The following is a 9,503-nucleotide window of genomic DNA, read 5'->3' on the forward strand; positions in this document are numbered from 1 at the left end:
TGTTCAATAAGCATGTGTTGTGGCTTTTAAATGCCTACAAAATAAAGGCTGTCTGTCTGATGTATTTTATACTAATTTCCCAGCAAAATGCTTGCTTGATGAAATTCTGTTGTTTTTAAGACAGGGTCTCACTATGTAGGTCAGGTTGGCCTTGAACTTGCTATGTAGCTCAGTCTGGCCTTCAATTCATGGTGATCCTCCTGCCTCAGCCTCCCAAGCGCTGGGATTACAGGTGTGTGCCACCATGCCCAGGCAAATTCTAGATATTTTTATATTAGACTGTATAATTGTGAGTTTAAAAGTCTTACATTAAGAAGAAAAAGTCTGAACATTAAAAAGTAAAATGAACTGGCTGTGGTGGCGCACACCTGTGATCCCAGCACTTGGGAGGCTGAGGCAGGAGGATCACTGATTCTAGCCCAGCCTGGGCAGTTTAATGACTTAGAGCAGTGACAGGAACCTTTTAGAGCTTTCAGTGACACGGACCCTGCTGCAGCACGTGTGCCACAGTTCACCACCACTTAGAGCCTCAAGAATTAAAAAAAATAAAATAAAACTTTTTTGGAGACAGGGTCTCACTATACAGTGCAGGCTGGTCTTGAACTCACTGTGTAGCTGAGGATGGCCTCGAGTTTGCTGTCTTCCTGCCTCAGCCTCCTGCGCAGCTGGGCTTACGGGTGTGTACCGTTAGGTCAGTGCCTCAGCAGGCCTCCATTTAATCCTGTTGTACACGGAGCTGTCTGCCTGCAGCCTGAGCCTCCTTGCTGGAGACAAGACACCCCTTGCAGAGCCCTGGGTGCGGCCCCTAGGGCTCCAGGCTGTGTTTGCAGGACGCGTAGATTGCAGCCTGACAGCAGCATCCTCCAGGAAGACCCAGGGAAGTCTTGAGCAGCACCTTTGGGCTCCAGAGGTCTCCGGGCCAGCCATGCCGGACAGGCAGTGGAGAAGCGTGGCGCAAGCCCTGCAGTCCTGGCCAGCCTCTGTCCCTGCGGGCGGCAGAAGCCTGTGCAGAGACCGGCTGGCCCGAGTCTCGGAGTCCTGCCGTCAGCGCAGTGGAGGGCAGGGACGGCGCCGAGGCCGGGTCAGCACCGTGGTTCTGAGCGTGGCGCTGGCCTTGTAGTCTGGCTATTTCGGAGTCAGTGGGGAATGGTGTAGCCAAGCTTTGTGTTTCCGGGTGTTTTAACTACCAGAATTTCTTTATTTCTGATTTTTTTTTGAGAAGAGCAAAATAAAAATAGCCATACTTTGCTGACTCTGAAGTTAAAATTTAACAAAGCCTCTATAGAAAACTGAAGCAGCGGGCAGCGTCCCAGAGGAGACTTGGCTTCCATAGCCAGGCGCGTCCTGTTAGACCCTCTCTTGCCAGCTACTGGCGTGTGGGGCTCTGGCTCCTGTGGCACTTGGCCCCCCTTGGCCCACTGGGGCTCCCTTTTGTGCCCGCATCACTTCCGTTTCCCTTGTGGCCGTGCTGGGATTCAGCCCAGGCTTCACACGTGCTGACAAGTGGTGTACCACTGAGCTGCACACGTATACAACAAGCGTGCTTGTACCTTTTTTTTTTTTTTTGAGGCAGGGCCTCAAGGTGTAGTCTAGGTTGGACTTGATCACACTGTATAACCTAGGCTGGCCTCAAACTTACGGTGATCCCCATGGCCTCAGCCTCCCAAGTGCTGGGATTACTGGTGTGCAGCACTGCACACCTGACCCACACCCCTTTTAAAATGATCTTGTTTTGAGACGGTCTTGACAAGTTGCCCAGGCTAGCCCTGAGCTAGTGATCCTCTTGCATCAGCCTCCCAAGTAGCAGGGATCACAGGTGTCCGCCACCACACCCAGCCTTGTGTTTTTTAGGCAGTTGCCTGTTAACATATCTTCTGAATTTTGTGCTGGGGTGCCTCAGTTTCTCTCCGAAGCCCATGTTTTGTAAAGGTCTACAGATCCACCTTCGTCCTGGACAGCAGTGTTGTGTGTGTTCTGGCCATCCGCTGCTCCTGCTGGCCAGCTGCCCCCGAGCATTTGAAGGAAGCAGTAGCAGAGGAATGGCCAGAAACGCGCACCTTCATCGAGCAGACACGCAGCACCTGCTCTGTGCAGGGCATGGGCCGCCCACAGTCAGTTTATTGTTCTCACACACACAGACTCACACACACAGATACTTAAAGACTAGCAGGATTTGGAATAAGTGAAAAAAATAACAACTAAATGAAGAACCCACCAGACTAGTTTATGGAGCCAGCTAATGTGATTTTCACAGTTATATTCCTAATTAATCATAGGTTTTAATTATACCCTTCGTGGGGGGTATAGCTGTATACCCCAGGCTGGCCTTAAACCCATGATCCTCCTGCCTCAGCCTACCAGTGCTAGGATTTCAGGCAGCCGGCCAGCCTGGCTTTACTTATATTCTTAATTTTCAATTGAAACAGCTCCAGTTACAATGTACAGCAATCATAGCTAAGTGCTAGTTAACAAATTGTTTTCTTGGGCTAAGAGGAAGCTTCATGTCAGCATGCTGGCCTAGCATGCATGAGGACCTGGGCTCCATCCTCAGCACTGAAAAAATAAGCAGATTTTCTTTCTCAAAGAAAGGAAATAGCTGCCAGGTGTGCTGGTGCACGCCTGTAATCCCAGCACTCAGGAGGCTGAGGCAGGAGGATTGTTGCGAGTTCGAGACCAGCCTGGCCTACAAAGTGAGATCAAGGCCGGCCTGAACTGCACAGGGAGACCCTGTCTCAAAGGACAAAAATAAATAAATAAAATAAAGCCAAACACGCTGCTCCCTGCAGCCTAGCAGGTGTGCCCCTCGGTGCTGCAAAATGAAGGGAGAACTCGTACCTGCACAGAAACTTGCATGTTTCCTAAAACTGAGTAGCAACCAAGATCCCATCCTGTTGGTGGCACATCCAGACAACGGAGTGCTATTCAGCACTAGCAAGAAATGGGCCAGTGAGCCAGGGAAAGAGGTGGAGGAATTTGAGTGCACATTAGTACGTGAGAGGAGCACCCCTGTAATCCCTACTACTTGGGAGGCTGAGGCAGGGGGAACCACAGGCTTGAGGCCAGCTTGGGAAGTTTAGTGCCTCAAAAGGGCTGAGGATGTAGCTAGCACTCTGGGTGTTTCATGTCCCTATGGAAACAGGCCGATAAGGCTGCGTTATGTGTAATTCCCACTCCAAGGCATCTGGAAAAGGCAAAATACTCGGCCAGTAGAGATTGGTGGTAGAAGGACCTGGGGGTGGTGCTGGGCCAGCGCTGAGCCTCAGCCCTGCCCACAAGTTTCAGGCAGTGCAGTGGTGGCTGTGTGACATTATGAGTTTGCCCAATCCTCTGGCACATGTGACATGACAGTGACTTCGTCATCCTTCCCTCACTGTGACAGAGCACCCTAGAAAGTCAATTTAAAGTAGGAAGGATCCTGGGCGTGGTGACACACACCTGTAATCCCAGCACTCGGGAGGCTGAGGCAGGAGGATCTCTGCAAATTCGAGACCAGCCTGAGCTCCAAAGTGAGTTCAGGGCCAGCCTGAACTGCATAGTGAGACCCTGTCTCCAAAAAACCCCCAAAAATAAAGGAAGAAAGATTAGTTTTGTCTCATGGGTTCAGCAATTTTATCCCAGTCATTTGACCCGATCACTTTGAGTCTGAGACTGCAACAGCAGCAGAAATGCCAAAACATCACCTGAGATCTGGAGGCAGATTTATTTTACATCGACGGGCACTGGTTGGGATCATTCCCAAAATATCATGCCTCAGAGGCTCAGGGAGGGAGGTTTTGATGGGGTTGCAAGCAAAAAGCAGAGTACTTGGCTGTCTTTGCTTGGCTCTCACAATGTGCATCACAGTGACCAGCCCTTTCTAGGAGGCGGTAGTAACAGGAACTGGAACAGGAACTATTATCTGGGCAACGAACAGGCTGGCTGGGGGCGTTCTCTGCTACAAGACAAGGCAAGCATGGTGTCGGGGCCGGGGGGCACTCCCAGTAACTGTCTGCTGGCGGCCAAGCCTGTGACACATGGGCCTTTCTAGATCCAAACTGAAGTGTGGCCCCTGCCCAAGGCTTATGCCCATGTCACCGTGCAAAATGCATTCAGCCCACCTCTTCAGGCCGCTAAAGTCTCCATGTTTTCATGTTGCTCACGAGTACACGCCGGGCGTGGTGGTGCATCCCTGTAATCCCAGCACTCGGGAGGCCGAGGCAGCAGGATCACCGCAAGTTCCAGGCCAGCCTGGGCTACATAGTGAGCCCTGTCCCCCGAACAACAACAACAGAAACACCTGTCCCGCTGCTCAGCTCCTGGGCCTGTGACGGGGTTGCCACTGGCCCCTGCTTGTCCCCGCCCAGGGCCCCTCCTGGCCTCTGGGGCCTGGCACTCTCCCCTCCCCTCCCTCCCCCCGCGCCCCTCCCCACCGCGCTGGCTTCCCTCCTCCCCGTTTCCCCCGTGTCACTGCCTGGCAGCTCTCGTATGCTGGCCCCAGTGCTCTGTGGCGTCCACACTCACAGAAGACGCAGCTGAGGCTCTCCCCAGGTCACAGCGGGGGGGGGGGGGATCTGGCCTGTGCACCCTCAGCCCTCAGCCTCACGGGAGCCCACGGCAGCCGCACCCACTGGAGTCCCCGGGTGGCACCGGCCGCGCGTGCCCTGCCCGTGTGTGCTTCCCTCTCCACCCTAGGCGGCCCGCTGTGTGTCATCTCACTCAGGTGGTGCCGTGACCTCCACCACAGTCGCTGTCTCCAAAACCACCCCCCAAATAAATGTAGTAAGAAAGATTAGTCTTTGCCACCCCCTGCAGGGCCGGGTCCCCCCACCAGAGCCCGCATCAGCACAGACTCAGGCAGCCACAGCTGCGCTGGCAGCCCCGGGTCCCGGCTTCAGAGCACCCTCCTTCCCGCCAGCTCCGGCCCCGCAGGGCTTCCTGGCTCCGTCTGCGCTCTTGGGCTGCTGGGTGCAGCCTCCTCTTCAGGACCTTGGGCAGCTCCTGCCAGGCCCGAAGCTGGGAGGCCCCATGTGCTTGGCTGTGCCGGGACCGGCCACCTGAGGTGTCACCCCAGCCAGCGAGGGCAGAACCTGGAGGAGCAGCTCACGGGCCAGGGGTGAGGCACGCCGACCGCATCAGGAGAAGGGGGCCACGGCAGGCACCTGGCCGTGTCCCCCCGACACAAGGCCTTTCCTCCCCCCACCCCACCGCAAGGCCTTTCCTGCAGCCCACTCGGGCCTCTGGACGTCTGGCACCAACACGCACACAGCACATGTTCTGCAATGCACACAGCACGCAGATGGCTGTCCTGACCCTTTCCAGACAGCAGTCGGCCTGAAGGACCCACACAGTGTGGGCCGTCACCGGTGCCCCTCCCAGAACTTCCTCGTCCACCATGCCGGACCTGTGTCCCCATCAAACACTCTGAAGACGGGCGTGGTGGCTCATGTCTGTAATCCCAGCACTCAGGAAGCTGAGGCAGGAGGATCGTTGTGAGTTGAAGGCCAGCCTCTTCTACAAAGTGAGCTCATGGCCAGCCTGAACTGCATAATGAGACCCTGTCTCAAAAAGACAAAAAAAAAACTCCTCAAAACACTGACTCTCATGACCTCTCCCCCTTCCACTCCCCTCTCGGTGGACTCCTGTTCCGGGGCTGCCGGAACTGGACTCCTACTGTCTGTCCAAGGCCACTCTGGGACAGTGAGTGCAGACACGTTTGCAGGTGGCACAGCAGCATGGGCCCACAACGGAGCCCAGGGTGGGGGCTGGGGGGCCGGGCCCTCGCTCACCCGGTGGTAGCACAAACAGGGTGTGCAAGCCTGGGAGGAGAGGGGCACAGGAAGCACCGGGGCCCACGCAGCCGCCTCCCCCAGCTCTGCCCTCGGGGTGCCCGGGCCTGCTCTCCTGGCAGACGCCGCTCCCAAGCCCAGCTGCCAGCAAAGCCATTATGTGTTATGTGCTGCTGGTGAAAGTGAATTGATCCACCTCCCCAGGGTGTTCCGGCGGCTGCTTGCCGTTCCCAGCCGGCCGCTATCGATTGTGGAAATTGTCTCCTCTGCCCCGAGTCAGACCTTCGGTGGAAAAGTACCGGTGAGCGCTTGAAGGAGGGCAAGGTGGCAGAGTCTCCGTCCCCGGCTGCCTGCTGACCGCGCGGCCGTCCTGAGCACACGCTCCCCGGAAGATGTGTTTACCACCCATCCATAGCTTGGTGCCGGGGAGAGATAAGCACAGAAAGCGGAGTGGGAGGCCCTGAGGCCACGGAGAAGCCCTTGGCTTATCGAACCCACGCTGTGGTCGGGACCCAGCGTCCGTGCTGGTGGGCATGGCAGGCCCCTGCACAGACGGCCCCCGCACTGCGGGAGGAAGCGTCCAGCGGGGAGGCTGTGCCTCTCGTCCACATGTCTGGCCGTGGCTCTGACCATCTGGTCGTGGACACGATGCCGAGTGTCACGGAGGGACATGGCCCTGCGGGAACAGCGCCTTGGCTATCTTGGTCCCCTCCCCCTGCCCTGTCCTCCACATGCTGCCTGGCTTAGGGGGCCTTGGGCAGTAAGTGTAGGGTGGCGTCGTGCCTGGACCCTTTCCACAGTAATACCACAGACGCAGGTGCGGGCCCGCCGGGCACACTTGGAGCTTCTCCCGCGTGGACGTGGCACCCTCAGGACAGCCTGGGAGGGTCCTGGGCTCTGCTCTGAGCAGCCTGGCAGGCATGGGAGGGCACCACGTCGCTGCCACAGGTGCTGAGGAGGCGGACGGGCAGGCAGGCGGCGAGAACAGCAGGCAGATGATGTGGACGGTGGCGAGATGCTGAGGACCGCAGGGACAGAGCGGCGGTGCTGGCAGGTCCCGGGCGAGCAGGGGGTGGGCAGGGAGCCGAGAGGGCATCAAGAGCAAGGGGTGTGGCCCTGATGTCCAGGAGCTGCACGGGCACCCGTCAGGGACCGCATGGGGAACGAAAGGCGGGGACAGGAGGACGGACCCTGGGCGCCGTCGCCCGGTTACCCTCGTGGCAGGCAGGAGGCTTCTGCCCTGTGTTCTCTGCAGCAGACCCGTGGTGAGAGCCCGAGGGGCCCGAGGCAGAAGCTGAACGGAATCAGGGAGAGCCTGAGTGGCCCAGCGGCTCTCCTCTCGGTGGAGGTGAAGGCCGCTGGCTCCGGTGCGGAGCCCACACGGCGGGGCCCAGCGTTGTCGGCTCCCTCTAGCTTTGCTGTAGAGACTTCTGACCTGTGGGTTATGGTGACAGCTGCCTGGTTGCTTCTCAGGGACCCGAAGGCCACTTGTGCTGAGACGCTGACCTTTCACTGGGGCCTTCTGATGGATGAGCGGGTGGAGACGAGAGGTCGGCCTGTCTGTCTTCATCTTGTGCTGGTCTCCCGCAGCTCTAGCCTTTGTGTCAGGTTCTGCTCAGCTCTGTGGACGTGTTGGGGTTGGCTGGCATTTTTTTCTCTTTCTCTTGTGCTTCTTCAGCGGCTCTACTTAGGGTCCAGCCCTCCAGGCTGGGATGCTCTTGGCGGGATGAAGGTGCCAGCTACACAAGGGCTCCCCAGCATCTAGGACTTGTTGGGTGTGACCACCCAGTGACTCAAATCTCACGTGACACAAAATGTCTTTTGGAACCGTGCCCCTGGCTGGCAGGTCAGACTGGACTGCAGCCCACCCTGGGGCTCGTTAGAGCTCGCCCTCCCATTTGCCCAGGGAGCAGCCTGCTGGCCCCTTCTGGAGGGAGCTGGTGCCCTTCCCCTGGTCCCAGGCATCAATGTGTGCCCCCGAGGTTCCGGCTCGGTCTCCTCCAGTCCTCTTGGGGTGGGGCAAGACAGCCATACCCGATCACCCCGGCCAAGGGCAAGGGCTGCTTCTCGGCTAAACAGAGGCTATGGCCGGGACTCAGGTCTGTGGGGCAGGGGCGGTGGTCCCTGGGACTGTGCGGGGCCCTGTGGCTCCAAGCATTTCAGAGAACTCAGGACGGTAGGAAGTCGCCTCCGCTCAAGGGCGGGCCAGCTGCCGGCCAGTGGCTGCCGCAGAGACACGGTCTGGGACGCAGCGCGTGGGCAGCGCTGGCGGAGGAGGGCTCGTGGGGCTTGCTGTCCCTTCTTCGGCCAGCAGCCACTGCATCTGTGTAAACTCTTTCGTGGGAAAGGCCCCGCTGGGCACAGGGACACAGGCGCCGTCTACCCCGCTGGGTCGGGTGAGATGTGCAGCCCAGGCGGGGGCGGGGCCCGCAGAGGGGCGAGGCCGCACACAGGGCTGGGCGTCCAGGAGGGGCGCGAGAGGCGGTGACCTTGGCTGTCCAGGCGGGGTCGGTCCAACAGGAGAGGCCAGGGCCCAGCAGAAGGAGGGCTCGGGCACGTTCCTGAGCTAAGCATGGCACCGTGGCTTTGCCTGTGACACTGGTGAAGTGGACGCTGTGGTCCACGGCGCACCGCGGCCCTTGTGTGTGGGCCCTGCCCGTGAGCACAGGCCCAAGGCCACGTGGGGAGAGGAGAGTGAGCTTTGTCTTACATCCCCTCGAGGAAGGTGTCATAGGTATATTTGGGTCAGTACAGTATGGTTTTTCTTTCTCTTTTTCTTTTTGGTGCTGGGGATGGACCCCGGGGCTTTGCCCGTGAGCAGCAGCCCACTACCCCTGAGCTACGTGCCCACCCGGAGGTGCTTGCAGATGGCTTTACAGGAACGAAACCCCAGTGCCCGCTGCATGCTCACAGCCGTGGGGACACGGTGCTGAGCGCAGGAAGGCTGTCGAGGAGGACAGAGCCTGGCGGGTCTCGCACACAGAGCGCCTGGGGCTCAGACTGAACCAGGACCCGAAATTCTAGTCTGGGCTCCAGGAGGGGGGAGTTGTTTTAATGGGCAGAGGCTGAGTGAGGAAGGGAAGGGGTGTGGAGGGGCAGGGTTTGCGCCCTGGAGGGGCCCAGCTCACCCAGTAAAGGTGTAGCTGACAGAGGTGTGGCAGATGCCGTAGGGGCAGGGTCCTCATGCGGGCACCCAGAGACTTGCCAGGACAGTGAGAGTGGGGAAGAGGCTTGGGGTCCGAGAGCGCCCTCAAGGCAGGCCCTGTGGAGGGGGTCCTCACCTTCCACAGGCGGGGAGACTTTTAGGCGTGGACGTGGGCTCCAGCCCTCCTGCAGGGAGAGGCTGCGGAGGCTCCCCAGGCTCAGGATGCAGGAGGACAGGGGGACCGGGGAGGTGGACACCACAGGGCTTCTGCTCTCAGAGACACCCAGAGGGGAGGCCAAGGACCGTGATGTGGGGAGTCAGCAGTGGAGACCCCAGAGGGGAGGCCAAGGACCGTGATGTGGGGAGTCAGCAGTGGAGACCCCAGAGGGGAGGCCAAGGACCGTGATGTGGGGAGTCAGGAGTGGAGACCCCAGAGGGGAGGCCAAGGACCGTGATGTGGGGAGTCAGGAGTGGAGACCCCAGGCCTCCGCTTTGTACCATAGCAACTTCAGTTTCCCAGACGAGGCAGACGCCCAGAAAACCTTGACCCACAAGAGGACAAAGAGACAGAAGCAGCCAGGCATGGTGGCACA

This window comes from Chinchilla lanigera, unplaced genomic scaffold (genome assembly GCF_000276665.1).
Source record: "Chinchilla lanigera isolate Chin_1 unplaced genomic scaffold, ChiLan1.0 scaffold00137, whole genome shotgun sequence".
Lineage (NCBI taxonomy): Eukaryota > Metazoa > Chordata > Mammalia > Rodentia > Chinchillidae > Chinchilla > Chinchilla lanigera.